At 37.9% G+C, this 18,046-nt stretch overlaps 1 long non-coding RNA gene across 1 annotated transcript; it reads right to left on the reverse strand.

Moving 5' to 3' along the window:
• Positions 1–10,486: 10,486 nt before the first annotated feature.
• LOC143725711 (uncharacterized) lies at positions 10,487–13,692 on the reverse strand. Its single transcript, XR_013198309.1, has 4 exons — positions 13,584–13,692; positions 13,269–13,414; positions 11,707–11,833; positions 10,487–11,461 (listed from the first exon to the last, which is right to left on the reverse strand). It is a non-coding gene; the product is annotated as an uncharacterized LOC143725711 (long non-coding RNA).
• Positions 13,693–18,046: the final 4,354 nt, after the last annotated feature.

An 18,046-nucleotide genomic window follows, 5' to 3' on the forward strand; every position in this document is an offset into this window, starting at 1 on the left:
AACCTGATGTTATTAATGTTGATGGCAACGATATTGGAACAACATTGATCTATAGTTATCTTTATGATTGATTAAGCATTGATATTTGGTTTACCGGGCGATCGTTGAATGTGTTGAAAAGTCATTGATTTATAGTTGACCGGGAAATATGATTGAAAATGCATCGATATATAGTTGACAGGGAAATAGATTGAAAATCCATCGATTTTTGGTTGACCGGGAGATCAACACCAACGTACTGCACCGGACACAGCTCATTTCTGGACCTTGGCACAAGCGTACAGGTAAGCTTGCTTAATGTTCGATATGAATGAATTGTACCAAATCAAATACTGTTAGGTTGATCGTTAACATGATGGTTATGTAGTAACCGACGCAGTGCTGCAGTCACTGAAATAGATTTTTGTTTTACCAATGTGTCAAAATCTGCCAAAAGTAGGCTACTTGATCTCTTCTAGGTTATAACGTTAGCAAAACCTCATTGGTCCAGTCTATTTTTGTGACAGCTAGCTCAAAATACATGTCTGTACCCATTGCTAGTGTCGTGAAATCTATTAACACAGCACCGCTACTTCTTCTGACCGCCGGAGAACACCGCGCGGAACCAACGCTAGCATAGTGCTCTATCTGGCGCTAGCTAACTAGCACTACCCACTGCAGTGACCGCGGCGGGCCAGAATAACACAAAAGACATGGTTTACCTTTACTTTATTCAAAGCAGGAACTGTCTTGAGTTGTAACGTTAACTGGAAATGCAGATTAGACCATCTCGTAATAGCCTACAAATCCAAAACATGAATAATCCTCGAGCAGTGCTGCGATGTGCGATACAGTTTTGTAACTCCATTGTGTTTGTTTACAGAAATGATAACAGTCGTTTTATACTAGTGCTTATGCGATATCACGATTTTTGATGATCTTATGCACCTTTTTCTGAACGCGAGGAGGCGCGCGCGCATGCGCCTGACAACCAGGCACATAGGCCTACTTCATTTTGAAGCAATTAAAATGCCTCGTTCATTTTAAAGACCTTATTATTAGCCTGTTTTTGCGGTGAGAATTATTCCTCCATGCACCCAGTATTTCAGCAGGAATTAATGTGCAATTTAGTCAACCAGAAAAATATTTTGTCTATGGTAACTCTAAGCTATACATTTACTATTTAATTAGTTATACGTATCCAGTTATTAATATTTAATTTGTTGAGTTAACAATTAGATCTGATTTAATAAAATAATAAACATGATTTTTTTTAGAGTCACTTGGCCTCATAAATTGTCCTTATGAAAAGATGTCACTGCAAGCTAATCCTTTTTGCCTCCCTTTAATTCGAATACATCCGTGAACACATTGGGCAGTTTTGAAAAGTGCTTTGAATGTAGTCCGTCTTATACAACCTCAACAAAAATGTGTTTCTACCCAGAAATATAAAATGATTTACATGATATGGCAAGATGAGAGAGGGGGTAAAATCTTTGCGTGGCAGGTGGAGCTGCCTCTCGACCAGTCACGGATATATGTTCCATTCAGACGTTATAGCACGTGACAGAAAATTACGTGATGTGACGTGATATAGGTATCTTGTACTTAAATATAGTTAACTGAGTCCATTTTTCATGAATAAAAATTGTTCAGTCTTTAGAAAAACCTTTGCAAGCCCAGTTTAAAATAAATTTTTGTAATCATCTGCTTTGTGGGGAAATAATCAGGGCAGTGGATGATTCTGAATTAAATTGCTGTTTACTGACACAGTGATTTACTTTTTGTCCTTTTTTTTAGATCATTAATCCACATCGTTTTTCAAGTAAGCAAGTAAGCCAATCCTTGATGACAGCTTGATTGAACAAATCATTGACTACATTACAGGAGCATACTTTTACTTGTATTCTAGATGCCTTGACTCAACGTCTTACAACGGCAAACACCTATGACTTCGCTCAAGCTGTACAGAAGTGGCTGCGCTAGGCTCCAGACCGAGCGGGAGGAGCTGGAAGACAGACGCAGCAGAAGTTAGCACGTTAACAGAAAAATATGAAATAATTCAATAAAAATGATTGTTTAATTTTTAAAAAATGCATGGGGTGTCGTTTGTGCTTGTCTAGGTTATAGCCTAAAGGTATAGTGTTGTGAGTCACCAGTTTGAGATAGATCCATTTGCAGCGAAGGTTTATTAGAAAACAATCAGAAATAAACAGAGGTAAACCAGAGCAAACACAGTGAACAGGCAGGGCTAAATCGTAGTCAGATACCAGGCAGTGGATCGGGGCAGGCAGATAACAGGCAAGGTCGGAACTCCAGGCAGAGGGTCGAGGCTGGCAGAAGACAGGGGCAAAAATAGGTCAGTAATCAGTCAGGCTATCCGGGGTTTATAATGCTCAGAAATGTTCACAAACGAAAAACAAAACTTCGCACTGAGAGCCGTTCGAGGTGCGGTTAAATAGTCTGGGTGATAGACTGCAGCTGGGCGAGGTGATGAGAGTCATTAGGAGTTGCAGCTGAGTGTGATTAGAGGGCTTCTGGGGAATGTAGTGCAACGGAGAAAATTAGAACTCGGGTGAAAGCGGTCTTGGTTGGCTAACAAGGGAGGTTGCAGAATCTGGGATCGTAACAGAGCCCCCTCCCTGCGAGCGACTCCCGGCGCGAGGAGCCCGATGGCGTCGAGGTCTTCCACGAGGTCGAGGGGCCGGTTTGGTGGGATGGGCCAGGTGGAAGTCCGTGATCAGATTGGGATCCAGGATGTCCGAAGCCTCAACCAATGAGCGTTCCTCAGGACCATACCCCTCCCAATGCACGAGGTACTGCAAGGACCTGCCCCGACGTCTGGAGTCCACGAGTTCTTGAACCTGATAGACCTCCTCGCCTTCCACTAGAATGGGCTGAGGAGTCTGGTCATGGGAACTTCCCTCCTCGCCCTCGTTAGGACCATCGGCAGGCTTGAGAAGTGAGACATGGAAGGTTGAGGCGATGCGGTACTGTCTAGGCAGATCTAGACGGTAGGAGACAGGAGTGATCTGCTGAGTGATTCTGAATGGGCCTACGAATCTAGGGCTGAGCTTCTTGCTGGGGAGCCGAAGACGTAAGTCTCGGGTTGACAGCCAGACCCACTGGCCCGGTTGATACTCCGGCCCTGGCCGACGACGGCGGTTAGCCTGAACTCTCTGACGGTGGACCGCTCGTTGAAGGTGGGTGTGGGCCTGGTTCCAGGTCTCCTCGCTGCGCTGAAGCCAGTCGTTCACAGCGGGGACATCAGTGGGTTCGCCTGACCATGGGAAGAGAGGTGGCTGGAAGCCTAGGACGCACTGAAAGGAAGTCAGACCGGTGGAGTGCTTTCGAATGGAGTTCTGGGCATACTCGGCCCAGAACAGGTAACGACTCCAATCTTCCTGGCGCTGGTGGCAGTAGGAGCGCAGAAAACGGATCACTTCCTGATTCAGGCGTTCAGCCTGACCGTTGGATTGCGGGTGATATCCTGAAGTGAGGCTGACATTAACTGAAGGGTCCTGAAGAAGGCAGACCAAACCTGTGAGGTGAACTGGGGTCCTCGGTCGGAAACAATATCTTCAGGTAAGCCATAAAACCGGAATACCTGGTTGCAGAGGTGTTCGGCGGTCTGCAGAGCTGTGGGAAGCTTAGCGAGTGGAATTAGACGACAGGCCTTGGAGAAACGGTCAATGACGGTGAGGATGGTGGTGTGCCCCTCAGAAACTGGAAGATCAGTAATGAAGTCGATGGCTATGTGTGACCATGGACGTTGCGGAACAGGAAGTGGGTGGAGGAGGCCGGCAGGTAGTTGGCGCGAAGACTTCTGGGTGTTGCAGACCCGGCAGTGTTGGACGTGGGCTGTGGCCTCAGCGGCTAGGGAGGGCCACCAGTATCGGTTTTGGAGAAGCTGGATGGTGGCCGTGATTCCTGGATGTCCTGAACTTGGATGGGCGTGAACAAGTTCCAAGACTTGGTTCCGAAGAGTCTCGGGGACAAAGACACGATCAGGTGGACAGCCTGGTGGGACATCTGTGTGGGAGTTGACCTGTTCAATCTCTGTGTTGATGTCCCACTGAATGGGGGAGACAACGAGGTGGGGCGCCAACACAGTCGTGGGGTCTTGAGGCGTGAGTTCATGATCGTCTTGACGTGACAGGGCGTCGGTATGGGTCATCGGTACGATGCCCTGAAGGAGCCTGAGAAGTTTCGAAACAGCGCCACCTAGTGGTAAAATGTATTTTTCAAATGCTTATAACTCTGGCTGTGGTTGACTTATTTTCACGGGAGTCATCTCGTTGAGGTCCTGAATCCTTGCCGAGTCCACAGATACCAAACATGCTAGGTTTCAACTTACGGTTTGTGTAGCGTTGTGATTTAGCGTTTAAAAAACATTTGCCGATATCTTCGAAACCGCTAGTCCGATCGAGACGAAACCACCGTCAGAAGTTTGGAACCATAGCTTGTTAACTACATTGTGAGAGCCCAAATGCCAAAATATTGATGGTAAGGGGTAGTAAAATCAAATCAAAGTCACGTGTCAGTCATTTTTGATGCTTTTTTTCATATAAATGTCTAAAACTCCGAAGCGAATTGAGATATTTTCACCAAATTTGGCACACACATGTATGGGCTCATTCCAAGGACACATGAAATTTTTTTTTGAGATTTTGCCTCTTGGTGGCGCTATAATAGAACAAAACATGAAAATCCCATTGATTTCAATGCAGTTTTGTGATGTGAAATGCTATACTTAATGAACACATTGCTGTAACATTATGAAACTCAGAATTTGTTACCAGCACCTTGCCTTGAAGGTACTCAAAAGATTTTCAAGACAGCGCCACCTGTTGGTCAAAAGTTAAAATTACATTTCCAAAAATGCTAATAACTTTTTTTAAAATGTGCTTATTGTAATGACACTGGTCTTAATAGATTCCTTGGGTCATGCCGAGAACATAGATACCAAGTTTGACGTATTTGGACGAACTTCCTGTCCGCCATCTTTATTTACTTTCAAAACCTTCTTTTTCGAACTTCTCCTAGACCATTCGTCCGATTTTCACCAAAATCGAATCGTGTCATCTCCATACCGTGCCGACTAAAAGTTATGGATTTCGTGACGATAGACGAAACCGTTTTCGTATACCGCAGCAGCAAAGTTGAGACATGCTGCCAAAATGACTATTAAGTCTTTATCTCTGCAATGCCTTGATATTTTGACACCAAACTTTGTATGTGTCATTGTCACCTCACTCTGACCACATCACATCGATTTCGTAACTGCGCCACCTATTGGTCGAAAGTGATAATCCATTAAATCATCTTAAAAGTTACTGTATATATGATTTTTTAGCCATTTGCCTAAATTCATCTTTAAATGTCTTTAATTGCTCCTTGCTGCTGTCGGTCTGAAAGTTCCAGCCATGTTGGCATGTCTTGTCGTCTGCGTTGTTCCGGTTCTTATTATTTGGACGAACCGCTAGTCCAATCGAGACGAAACCACCGTCAGAAGTTTGGAAACATAGGTCGATAGCTAGACACCAATGCCCAAATCTCAAAATATTGATAGTAAGGGGTAGTAAAATTCAATCAAAGTCACGTGTCAGTCATTTTTGACGTGTTTTTTCACATAAATGTCTATAACTCTGAAGTGAATTGAGATATTTTCACCAAAATTGACACACAGATGTAGGGGCTCACTCTGAGGACACATAAAAAAAATGGTGGGACTGAGCCTCTTGGTGGCGCTATAATAGAACAAAACATGAAATTCCCATTGACTTCAATACAGTTTTGTGATGTAAAATGCTATACTTAATGAATGCATTGCTGTAACATTACGAAACTCAGAATGTGCCATCAGCACCATGCACTGAGGGTACTCAAAAGATTTCGAGACAGCGTCACCTTTTGGTCAAAGTTTTAATCAAATTTCCAAAAATGCTAATAACTTTTGAATACATTTTCTTATTGTAATGACACTGGCCTTAATAGATTCCTTGGGTCACTCCGAGAACATAGATACCAAGTTTGCCGTATTTGGCCGACCTTCATGTCCGCAATCTTGATTTTCATTCTATACCTACTTTTTCTAACTCCTCCTAGACCGTTTGTCTGATTTTCACCAAAATTGAATCGTATCATCTCCAGACTGTGCCGACTAAAAATTATGGATTTCGTGACGATAGACGAAACCGATTTCGTATACTGCTGCAGCAAAGTTGAGGCATGATGCCAAAAGGACTATTCAGGCTTTATCTGCAATTCCTTGACATATTGACATCAAACTATTTTGGACTTTAGAAATGTTGCTCTGATTTCAAAATTGGCATGCAGTGTCTTTGTCTGCATTGCCATCAAATTAAATGCACTTTGAGAAACATGGTTGCTATATGTCAATTACATTTTAGCAGTTATTAGACAGGGATAATAAAATCAGAATAAAATAGTCATACTGTGTAGCATACATTGTCTATTATGCAAAAAGTGAGCCTGCATGACAGTAAATAGACAATAATGAACAAACAAAAACCATAGTGCTTACTGTAGTGCCTACCTTGCAGACTTGCACTTCAAGTGGAGCCCATAGATGAATTATTTTATTCTTAATATCTAGTTTTTTTCAGTATGCATCAATGCCAAATAAAGGTGTAAAAATATATATAGATATATATATATAGTATACTCTCCTGTAATGAAAACTGCCAGTAGGTAGTAACATTTTTAAAAAAGTGAGTAATTGAATCATTCATTCAAATAGCTTATATAATAAGCTATAACTGTAACAAATAATACTTAACTGTATCTTATGTTATTAATATAAAAATCAGTGAATCATACTGGGGCATTTTTGCCCACATACATGTATATGTTTAGCCAAAAGAAAATAAGTGTTTTATAGAAAATGTATTTATTATCTTGAAAAGACTAATAAAATGTTACATTCATTTTAAATGGACAGCAATATATATAATCATGTCAACTTGAAAAATATGAATATTTAAAATGTTTTATTTTATTTATAAAGGTTTAACATTTAATGAATTTTCAGCATTTGACATTATATGTAAAACAATGTTGTCAGTACACCATAGTTATACAAAATAGTTAAATCAATACATTTATATCCATTTGAATGGATGCTAACTAATTTAAAATAACAAGCAATCATTGGGCTTAAAGTGTCCTTATACTGGGGCTCCCTCTATTGGTCAACATTAAAATCACAGCATTTGTATTTCAGTTTAAATTGGTGATATAGGCCCTATAGGCTACATAAGGGATTTAATTCACCTTTGGTGCTTTGAACACTCATTATATTACTTATGGCACCAAGACATGATCTATCATTAGAAAAACACTGCTTACATTTGTATTTTATACAGGATAAATATGTTTAAGGAATTTGCCATATGACCCAGAATCCCTGCGGTTTACTAGCCTATTGATTGTTCATATAAAGACTGTTACGTCTACGTTACAATTAAAATATTATCAAAAACAAGGTGAAAGTTATGACGGTGAAGGATATGAGTGTAAAAGTAGTTGATTGTTACAATCTTCAGAATTATAGTTTTTACGGATTTTTCGTAGTCCAGTGGTTCCAAAAGTTTTTAAAGTGTTGTACCCCCAACACAGACACACACACACACACACACACACAAACACACACACACACACACACACACACACACACACACACACACACACACACACACACACACATATATATATATTTTTAATTATTTATTTTTTTGTGGGATTGATGCCGCATTGAGTGCGAAGAACAAATCATTCCTGGACAGGTGTCAAACGTAATGATTTTATCTGCGCCGGCGAGGGACTTGTATTCAAAATATGTCTCGTATATATTTACCAGGGTTACGTAATTATTAGTGCTGTCAAACGATTAAAATATTTAATCGCGATTAATCGCATTAATGCCATAGTTAACTCGCGATTAATCGCACATTTTTATCTATTCTAAATGTCCCTTGATTTCTATTTGTCTCATTATTTTTTCTAATTTTAATGCTCTTATCAACATGGAAAAGTGGATCAGCAGTAAGTTTGTTCTTAGCTGTGGTATCCATGTGCTTCTGTCTGAAGTCATCCATTGTAGAGCTTAGATCGGGCCAAAAAATCAAGCCCGACCCGAGCCCGTGCGCATTGTGTCCGAGCCCGGCCCGACACATAAACTGTAATTATGAGCCCAAGCCCGATTTAAACCCGTCAATTTTTTTCATACGTGGGTCGTTATAACTGACGTTCTCAACTACTTTCTATGTTACTTTCTCCCGCCCGCAACATTTTTGTCCCGCTCCCGCCCGCAAATAGACTCTTTTTTTGTCTACCTCCAAATACTTTCACCTACGTGTCGCCACCATACACATCAGCATAAATGCTCCTGATAAATTATTTGTTATTAAAGCATTAACACACAAACCACTGTTATAACATAAAAGCAAGCAGGCTACTGAGTGCATGGTTTGGCATGACTGAATGCGCGCAAAGTGTGCTCCCTTAATAATTCCTAAAAAGCTGACATCAGTTCATCGCAATCTCACACATCTGTTATTATCAATGAAGCTGACTGCACAATGTATCTTTCATAATATATACACTTTGTTTGTTATAATTTGAGGATTTGCCAGTATACAGAATTCAGCACTGAACAAAAAGTCAGTTTTGAGCAGTGAGGGGAGTCTATTTTAAATGCTTCTGATTGGCCATTGCGTTCAAGAAATCAACACATATGTCTGTGATTGGCTACATCCCTCAACGCTGCAAACATGTTATAAAAAGAAACTCTGGCCTGTAAATTGTTTCTATTTAGTTTTAGTTGTTCTTGTTGCTTTTCTGCAACATATGAATAAAAATGTATTAGTTTTTATGTTTTATTCATAGATATTTCTAGTTTGCGGGAGTCCCGCGAATCTTTTTATTCTCCCGTATCCGCACACAGAGTGAGTGCATTACCGCTCGAGCCCGCCCTCGCACACGGCCATCAAATCTAGTCCCGCGCCGCACTCTATTGCGTTGAGAGTGCACGTCTCTAGATCGGCGTCTCGTGCTCGCGCCATCCACTCAAAACGTAACGTTAGCCTACTACTCTTTGGCCGGCGCGCAAGCCCAAACAAGTACGTGCGGCGTGCCTGTTGTTTTGTTTCCGGTCTAGCTATCCGGTGTGATGTTGTAGTTGTTCTAACGTTACTAGTTGTTGCAACAGCATTTGATAAAAATACAAAGTTTGCTTGGCCAAAAAGAGCGTTAATTTGCGATAAAAAAATTGACGCCGTTAAAATGTGTTTGCGTTAACGCCGTTAATAACGCGTTTAACGCACAGCACTAGTAATTATATACATATATAGAAAATTCAATAGAGAAATATGCAATGTATGATTTAAGTATTACTGTAAACTAAAAACAGTAGGTGGCGGTAAATCACTGTCTATATTATTAAGTAATTTATTAATTTAGTAACGAAGCAAATCCCTGTATTTATGAATGGTTTATGAAATTATTAAATCCAGGATTCAATCAAAGCCTTATATGTTCGCGAAACACTTATGTGTGCTACAGTCATGCTGTGGGTTTTGTTGAAACTTTTTTCATTTACAAAATATGTAGCCTACTATTTTGTTCCAAAACTGGACAATACTGTAGGCTACTGTTGCATCAATTATAATAAAAATAATGACAGAATTCTTAGTATGTATTGACAATAAGTAGCATTTCTGTATTTAATTAATTAAATCAATATAATAATGAAAATACATACATTTGTATTATCAATCCAAATGAGTATAAATGCATAGAAATAACAATGAATTCACCAGACACAGGTGAGCATAATAGGCAACCAATGAAACAAATGACAACACACTAGAAACATAGGCACCTCAGAAAAACATAACATAAGTTTAAACATAAGTATAAACTCAGAAACTATTGATTTTATTTTTTTAAATCAAAATACGAGTCCTAGAACAGAACCAGAATATGACAAAACATGCACTTCTGAAAGGCAGCTCATCATGCCTAAATACATCACAACAACAGTATGGTGGTGGAGAGAAGAGACTAAGGTGGAGCAGACCGAGGAAGACACCACACAACTAATGGAGGAAGAGCTCATGGGTGTGCAGTGCAGGAAAGACTAATGTAAAATCAATGGAGCTTGCCACGGCAGTAATGGCATAGTGGGATGCCTTGATGGAGGCGCAGGAATAGAGGCTCATGGTGGAGGTGGTGCGCAAAATGCTGGGTTAAAAACAACCCAATTTGGATTATTTGGCAACCCAGCGCTGGGTAAATATTGGACAGAACACATGTTGGGTTATTTTGACCCAGCAGGTTGGGTTTGTATAGATTAACCCATTTGCTGGGTTGTTTTTTTAATCAGTGCTGGGTCAAACAACCCCTTGTTACAGGTTATTAATTTTAGATAATAATAAAAATACTAATAACAAAAATAATATTAATAACAATAATAACACTACTGTTTATTGGTTCAGTTAAAGTGTTTATTCCAGGAAAATTTATATAATCATAAATACATTCATGTTTAATCAACAATTAGTCATCTGCAGCATACACGGAGGCCCACAAAAATCATTTGTGCTAAAATGTTGCCATGTTAATAGATTCTAAAATGGTAAGATTCAAAAAATTCGAAACAAACAATATGCATTGCAATCATTTAGTCCTGAGTAGCAAAATAAAAACATAAAAACTTTATAAACTGTAAAATAGCCTATAGCTAAAGATCATCTTCACAAAAAAATACATTAAAAAACCCATAAGTACATTTTAATTCATTTAAATAAGCAATCAATTAGTCTTGTGCAGCAAAAATGGGAGGCACATAAAAACTCTGCATATAAACTGTATAAAATAGCTAAAGATTCTCTTCACACAAAAAAGATACAATAAAATAAAACATATTTAAATACTTGTAATTCATTTAAATAAGCAATCAATTAGTCCTGTGCAGCAAAAATGGGAGACATGTGAAAACGGTATACTTGAGTTTTGTGTACCAGGCAGTGTATTCACACTAAGTTAAAGATTAATAAATAGCTATATTAAGGATCTCTTCACAAAAAAATTAAAACAAAAATGAAAGAAAAATTTACATATATTGCTCAATTAAACTAATGGCTATCATTTAGTCTCCCTGCAGGAAAAATGGACGCCCGCAAAAACCGGATGCTTGAATTTTCTGTCCCGGGCATTCCATAAACTAGCCTACTTGCTGCAAAAATTCCCAAACAGGGGCACATTGTTTCGTATAGTGAATGTCAAAGCAATAAAATGCCTTGAAACAAACATCCACAGCCTTGAGGAGAGTCATAGGTTCCAGAGCTTCCCCATTCACCACCACAAAAAACTGTCCAGCCATTCCAAGCTCCAAGACAAAGGGGAAGGGTTTTGCTTCTTTCTGCCTTTCCAGGTAAAGCACCATGTTGGTTCCAGACTAAATGAGGAAATGACAATATCAGACACAGATAATTGTGTGTCTTAGGTTTTCACAAGAGCAGTCTTAAATTAGTTAAATAACGTCTTTAATTAACTTAAAGAGTTGAGAGAAAATGAAATTCGTGTCAGATCCAAGCAGCAATAACCATGATCACGATTTAACGATTTATCGATTTATCGATTTATACACAAACAGGTGTAAAGAAATGAGCCTGCTCTGTTGTCCCCTGTTGTTTTACTTACAGGTTGTACGTCAATGAATGAGGTTCTTGCCTCTTGAATAGTTGGCCGAAAGGTTTTGTGGCCAATCTTGTACACAGGCGGGGAAGAATGACAAACAAGGTTTTAAGTGCTAGTATGCCTTTGGAATCTAAGTAGAGATAAATGGCAAATTAGAACTTGTTAGTTCATCAGCTTTTAAAATAAGCAAAGTGCATTTCTAACTAAGGTCAACTTAGAATGATTGAAATTAGCTTAAATATGTAACAGTTAAATATGTACTCTGGTAATCTGAAAACATTTAGTGTTATTAAAGAGATAGTTCACCTTAAAAAGCAAATATACTAGCCCTCATGTCAAATTTAGTCACCTCATGTTGTTCCAAACCTGTACAAGTTTCTTTCTTTGACTGAACACAAAAAGACATTTTAAAGAATGACACTAACCAGACAGTTGACGGTAGCCACTGACTTCCATAATAGGAAAAAAGTACTATAAAAGTCAATGGCTACTGTTAACTGTTTTGTTACCAACATTCTTCAAAATATATTCTTTTGTGTTCAGGAGAAGAAAGTCATTCAGGTTTGTAATAACATAAGGGTGAGTAAATGACGACAGAATTTTTTTTTGTGTGAACTATACCTTAAAGCAGTGCTTCTCAAACTGGTCCTGGGGACCCCATACCACTGCACATTTTGTATCTGTCCCTCATCTAACACGCCTGATTTAGTTGACCCCATTCACCTCATCAAAAATATCTTAATTTGTGTTCCAAAGATGAACGAAAGTCTTACTGGGTTGGAACAACATGAGGGTGAGTAATTAATTACTGACAGAATTTTCATTTTGGGGTGAACCAACTCATGAGCTCATTAGTACCGACTGCAAGACTTAAAAATTGGGTGTGTCTGATGAGGGAGACCTCAAAATGGTGGGGCGTCCCAGGACATTTGATAACCACTGCGTTAAACCAAGAAAGGGGCAAGTACTTTTAAAGGGGTCATGAACTGAGAAATACAATTTTCCCTGATCTTTTGTCATACAAGAGGTCATTGTACTATAAAAAAACATAAAACAACTTTTACTACGCTGCCAAAAAAAAGACAAATTTTCTACTTCTTATTGTTTTTTACGCAATGGAACATTTACATTTACATTTAGCTGACGCTTTTATCCAAAGCGACTTACAATTGCTATATATGTCAGAGGTCGCACTGGAGCAACTAGGGGTTAAGTGTCTTGCTCAGGGACACAGTGGTGGCTCACAGTGGATTCGAACCCGGGTCTCTCACACCAAAGGCATGTGTCTTATCCACTGTGCCATCACCACCCACTACATCAGTGCAAGACTGCCTGCACAGAAACAGATCATAGCCTCTTTGTGCCCACAGGCACATAAGTGAAGGGAGTGATTGTACAACAGGATCACTTGGAATAAAAATACATATAGATATCTGCTAAGTTTTCCAATGATGTGCTTACTAACACTATAAAAGAACCTCAGGGAACATTATAAAAAAAGGCAATTCATGACCCCTTTAAATGCAATAATTTCTTCCGTTTTTAATTGTAACATTTCTCCTAACCTGCAGACATGTCTAAATTATCGAGGACATCCATGTTGTCCATCTCTTTTAGCAAAGGCCAGGATCTTGTCAGCAAAGACAGGCAACCAGGATAAGCACATTTTGTCTGCAGCATCAGGGTGAAGGATACTGAAGTCCTGAGACATCTCTTTTTGGGAGAAAAAAAAGTCATTTATATTTTTGTCTTTTTTTTTTTTTTATTGCTGAATGTGAGGCTAGCATTTTATCATAATTAATGTTAATTAATTATAAATAAAAATAATATCCTTTAAATGAGAGAGAGTTAAGAAGATATTGAGTTTAGATTATATTTACCATGCCTGGGATGTCCATGAGATGAGGGAACTCTGATAAAATTTCAGATATTGGTTTGGAGCCATTCTCACGAATCCAATGAGCCCTAAAAGGAGCAGTTTCTTTCATAAAAATAAATAAATGTTGTTAGTTTATTCTTCCTGGCAGTTTTTTAAAAATGCATGATTCAATGATCATCCTAATTATTTAAATGATTGTGTACCAAATTGCATGACAAACCAAAATAATAAATTGTATTCTTTAATACATAAGCCTGTTTTCTTCTAAGGTTTTTTTCTCTCTCCATTCTGTCACCTGATGGAGTTTGGGTTCCTTGACACTGTTGCCTCTGGCTTGCTTACTTGGGGCCACTTAATATTCATCAATATTATTTGATTGCACTGACAATATCAGATGAAAACTGAACTAAATGACTTTTTTTCACAACCACTTTAAGACCAAATTGAACTACAGTAACTACTTCATAATTTATTATATTTACACAGTTTTTGAACAGAACTGAAGCAACACTGAACTGACTTCAGCTGAACAATGACAGTTTTTGATGAGAATTGTAACTTTACTGAGCTGGACGGTGACATCACTGTTATCTGCAGAGCTGCTTTATAGCCAAATTGAACTAAGGCGCATGCACCCAAACACAGTGAACACATACTGCAACATGATAAAATATTTTATGTAAAGCTACTTTTCGAAAATGACTAACAATAACAGATAAATAGTAGGTAGACTTATACCTTGTTTAGCATAGGCACTAGCCAGTGACGTTACACTGCATCCAACACCACCGAGTCAGTTTCAAGTACAAGAAACCCGCAACATTTCTGGAGATAAAACACCAACAACTGTATTTAGACATCTTGACCGTGTTATAAGTGGAATAATTGATGACAGACCGTGTAAAAATAATGTATGTTATGTCTGTGTAACATTAACATTAGCCTAACGGTTGCTAGTTCGACAGACGCAAAAAAAATACAGCATTCGTGTTAAATAATGTAAGGGTCTGTGGTCAATAATTCATAGATAATTTGAACATAACTTCTTATTGACTTTCTGACTTTGTTGACTACTTAACGTTAGGATAGTTTTAATAAAACAGTATTACTCACCTTTACGGTCACTCCTGCTTGAACCTCTCGTCCTTCTGTTAACGTTGTGATTTGAACAGTGAGGACAAAAGTGCGCGAAGAGGTAAGCGCTGGGTCAAAGTTTCCAAAACAAACCCAAATGCTGGGTCATTGTCAGCTGATTACGGAGAAAATAACCCAGAAACATAGTCAAAATGCTCAACCCAGCAGTTGGGTTTAAAAATAACCCAGCATTTTTTAGAGTGTGCAGACCAGTGCAGATCATATGGAAGACCAAGGCAAAGTCAGGAAGGCTGGAGAACCAAGGTGATACCACTTGACTGGAGGACCAAGGTGGACGTAGAAGATCTGCAGATTGAGGTAGAGCTGGTGGGAGTGAAAAAGATGGTGGAGCTGGAGGGATGGACTACAGGAGCCAAATTATTGGAGGGTGCAGGCAGAGTCTGTTGTTTTAACTAGAATGTGACAGATGATGTCATAGTCCTACAACACAATAAAACAACATTTTGTTGTTTATTGCAGTTTTATACAATGTTAAACAAATAGTATTCAAATTACTAATATATGCAAAACAGCAATTATAAATACTAAATATGCTCAGATCAAGTCATTTTAAAGATGTTTTTCAGTAAGAATGACAGAGTGGGTTACCTTGCTGGAGTTAGAGGATTGGAGAACCTGTGTGATACCAGTGGACCAGTGGGCCAAGTGAAGACGGAAGATGTGGAGGACAAGGTGAAGCCGGTGGGAATGAGGATGAAGGTGCAGCTGGAGGGATGAAGGTCCCCGGTGGAGCTGAATTATTGGACGATGCAGGCATAGCAGTAGGCCTGGAAGTCTGTTGTGGAACCAGGAAGATCTCAGACCAGGACAAAGTCTGAATGATGAGGGATATGTTAAACCAGAGGGACGACAGGCCATATAGTAGAGCCAATGGAGTGAGCAGCTTAGGTGGAGCCAAGTCAACAGAAATCAAAACCAAACAACTTAGCAAACTAAAATAATCGCTACCAATTAAATGAAGAAACAGAGGAGTTTGAATATAGACAATAACGAAAGAAAAAAAAATAGACACAAGTAAGCATAATGTTTAACCAAGGAAACAAAATAAGAACACTATAACATGTAACTCTGAAAACAGTATGTAAACACAGGAAAATTTGAACAAAATGAACATTCAAATAGGAGTCCTAAAACAGAAACAGAACAAGACATATAATGTTGATGTCTAGTGGCTCCTTTTGACTTAAGCTTGAACCAGCAAGTTTTCAGTCCTACTTTTGAGCCTTGGCTATTATGCAAAACCAACATATGGGAGTTGTCACTACATGGTAGGTACACTTGTAAGTGCAATATCATTTTGTTCACATTGCAGTAACAAGTATACTCCCAAAAAAAAAAAAAATTTTATAAGGCATTGAATATACGTTGTATTCACATTGTAAAACAAAATGCAATGAAATTAGTTATTTCTGGTACTATTGTCCTGTTGTGAACAGTTTCTGCTGTGAATGGAAGTATGCAAGTATTATCCTTTTTGATTTTGAAATGTCCTCATAGTATTCCTACAAACATAACACAAAAATATATTTTTCAATTATGTTGTAACTTAAAAAAATTCTGAATATACAAAAAAAACTATATATACTCACATGAAGTCTGTATTTAGGACCATAGTTTTATTGAAGTGTAGTCTATTGTCTGTTGTGCATCAAATGAAGTGTTTTTTTTTTCTTTCTCAAATCGATGAACAGATGGTCAGTTGTTTTAAACCAGACGATGATGGTAGTGTCCTCATAGTCCTACAAAACAATAAAACAAAATGTTGTTGTTTGGTGTAGTTTTATGCAATATTAAGAGAATGTATGAATAATATGGTTATGAAAAGCACATTCAAAACAGCATTTAATAAATAATAAACATACTCACATCAGTTATCTGTAAAGATGATTCTTTGTTCAACTTTTTTTTCTTTCCCTGTGTTGTTGGTTGTGTGATGGTAAGAGATGAAATGTTCTTTTTTAACAGGAGTAGAGGTCGGTTGTTTAATTCAGATGAACAATAAGATGGTACAATTTTTGAATGGAAATTGAGTTAAATTGTCCATAAGCTCCAGATTGTGGCTTGAGAAAGGTTTCAGCTACAGAATGTGGAAGTAACACTACAGTTTTTGGCATCTTACTTTTTTTAAAAACCATAATTTACTTAAATTAATACATAAAATCAGCTGTACACAAAATGTATAATGGTATTACATGATAGTGAAGGAAAGAAAGTACTCAGCATAAAATTTGCTGTGTAATGGCAATATTGAACAAAAGCACTTTATCTAGTTCAGGAAAAATATTTGAATTTGATGTAAAATTATCTGACATGGATTCTTTTTTTTTTTCTTTTTTTACAGAATTTTTGAAAATAAAAAATGACTACTGCAGGAAGTGGTTCTACTTGCAAACTGAAGAAAAAAAATCACCAAATGCAACTTTACAGTATGGACATAGCTTGTGAGAAAGCCATTCTGAATCTCTGTTCAGAACTGATGTAAAAAAGACTGTTATTTAAAAATGTTTTACTATTCTTAGTAGCCTACTACTAAAATGTAAAAGTAAATATGTAATTTGAATCCTACAGACTTGAATACCTTATATGATGGTCTGGCCCCATAGTCAAAATCTCAAGCTACAACCATGCTATAAAGTGATAACACTAATGAGTGTGGTTTTGCATAATACCCAAAATTTTCTAATTAAATCTTAATACAAGCTTAATAAATTTAATTAACTTTTAGTGAGAAGTATAAAGAAAAAAAAAGGAGACCTGGGTTGACTGACACAATTTTAAATAAAACTTTTAAATAATCTTGCAAAAACAAAAGCAAACAAAAAACAATAAAAATATTCTATAAAAAATATACAATATATATAAATATTAAATATACAAATTACCCATTGTACTGATTTAACAATAAACGTCACAACAAAATAATTGCCATTTTTAGACAACTGCTGTGCAATTTCAGGAGTCCAGTCTTGTAAATGTAAAGTATATAAATAAACATTATTTGCTATTACTACCATGATGTTATGCCGCAATTCCTGCAACATGCCCTACTCAAAATCCACTAGCTATGTATTACGGGGTTGATTGGCACACTTTTAAACCTTAAAACAAACATCTAAAAAATAAAACAAGTTAAACAATTTTGGAGTGGCCTTGTGACTTGACTCCTTGCCCCAAATGCGTTGGTGAATCTAGATAACCTTGGGATGATCATATTGTCAACAGTGGCAATGGCTTATTTAAATATTTGCTCTATAAACATTTAGTGATAATTTACACACCATGGTGACCATGGTAATGGTGAATCAGAGT

The sequence above is a fragment of the Siphateles boraxobius genome, unplaced genomic scaffold, assembly GCF_051911475.1.
Source record: "Siphateles boraxobius isolate OS27281-9 unplaced genomic scaffold, OSU_SipBor_1 77, whole genome shotgun sequence".
Classification (NCBI taxonomy): domain Eukaryota; kingdom Metazoa; phylum Chordata; class Actinopteri; order Cypriniformes; family Leuciscidae; genus Siphateles; species Siphateles boraxobius.